The sequence below is a fragment of the Paramormyrops kingsleyae genome, chromosome 25 (assembly GCF_048594095.1).
Source record: "Paramormyrops kingsleyae isolate MSU_618 chromosome 25, PKINGS_0.4, whole genome shotgun sequence".
In the NCBI taxonomy this organism is placed as follows: Eukaryota; Metazoa; Chordata; class Actinopteri; order Osteoglossiformes; family Mormyridae; genus Paramormyrops; species Paramormyrops kingsleyae.
The window spans coordinates 33,645,648-33,647,628 of NC_132821.1; positions in this window are offsets into that span (position 1 = coordinate 33,645,648).

Consider the following 1,981-nt stretch of genomic DNA (forward strand, 5'->3'; position numbering starts at 1 on the left):
TCCCACTGGCCTCTAGAAAGTGATGAAGAATTTCCTTATTTAACCGCAAGCGTCTGCTGTGTAGTGTGGAGACATCAGTCCAAGTATCCAAATGCTCCTAGCAACAATTGACCCACTTTGATCCATTTCCTTGGCACTCGAGTATTGGAAATTCTGGCAGGACTGAGGATTTGCATGGAGATAGATTTGTCCAAACTGATCTCTAGGAATTCCATTTGACACGCTGCACAGACCTGATTAGATGGTGCAATGGGCGATAGCAAGAACCACTTTCCATGGATGTCTGAACGCGGCCTGATCGGCTATTTTAAAATTACTGGGGAATTATACATTTTCATAAGTTCCTCATTATGCTTTCACATTATCTTTAAATGTTATTCAGATTCAGCTTTTTCTCCAAATAATGCTTTCAGCAAAAGAACACACAACTCTTTATCAGCATGATCCACATGCAGACTTATTGGATATGCATTTATATACTTAGAGTTGCATGCAAAATCTGAAATCATTTTATATAATTATTCTGAATATAAAATCATGGCAATACTGCTCAGTTAAGCTAGCTAAAATGTAGCTTTTTTACTCTGACAATTCAATGCCCAGAAGATGAACTGGGGATACATGTTACCAAAGTGGACAATTAACTTGCCAAATGTCTGGCCAATGTGGCAGCTATAGCGTTGCCTTCAATTCGAAAAAGGCAAATGTTATGTTTCATGCTGCTGTTTGGTCTCCCTCATGTAGAACCTCATTGGTCTGTCAAATACAAAATTAGTTTTTCCCTCCAAAAAAGCTCAGGCCTTAATGAGTCTGGCCGCACACTGGAATTCACACTCAGTTAGGGCAAAATGAGGCTCCTTTACGTTTTAGTGCACACATCACATTGTCTTTCGCAGTCATTTTTCCTTCTGAAAAACAAAGAAATTCACACTTATTCCATATTACTGTGACTGCTGGAAGCAGTTATCAATGGCTAAGGCATATAGTGCATTTTCTGTGACTAAATGTTGCAAGATTGTGAAGGCACACATTTTCAGTTCATACTTTCCTCAGAAAAAGAATCAAATAGCACTATTTTTTATACTTTGCACTTTTTTATACTTTTTTTCTTTGTATATATTAGCAATTCACCATCATATTTAAGACTTTTAAATTATCACTGCAAACACAATAAGTACAACTAGAAAATGATGGAAACCAAATTCAACATCGTGGCGTCTCTGAGCAGCAGAATTCATGAGTGTCCTGATGACAGATCACCTGCTACACTGAACCTAAACTGAACGCCACAAACTGAAATTCAAATTGGGCCACATTAGTGAATTTGTTTGCCTCATACAAACTGTGGTGGAAGCTTTTTATGTTTCCCATTAGCATGACAAACACACTGCATCTATAACCAGTGTTGCCTATGTGTCCTCTCAGTATCTGCAATAAAACATGACACACAGAAAGAGACAAAGCTAAATCCCTAATATAAAGCAGATATATTCTTCACACTGACAGAACAAAAAAGGACAAAAACAGCACAGTGCTGCTGAAGGTAAGAACCCCCTGAATCTTGGATTGGAATTTGCTTTTGTTAACCTTATACATTTATTAAAGGAAACAGCATAGATAAATTATTCCTCAGCGCACCTGCTTGTTCACTTGTTCACTGCCTCAAACTGCCTTTCAGACAACGCTAATCCATTGATGGATTATCAAAGTAACTTCAAACCGCCAGTGGATTTCTTGCATGTCATCAGCAATTGATGACTTTACTTGAACTTCGACTTAATATTCCCAAAGCGAAATGCGACTTTTGTCGAGACGCATTGACTAGGCTGATCCCCCGTAAGCATTTTGATTTATGAAGCAATGAGTGAGATCAGATTTTTACATGTGACTTGATGACTATACAGTATATAATGATTAGGGAGACAGGCTACCTTTCTGACATCACTCAATGTCAGGTAGATCCAGTGAACAGACTATATGT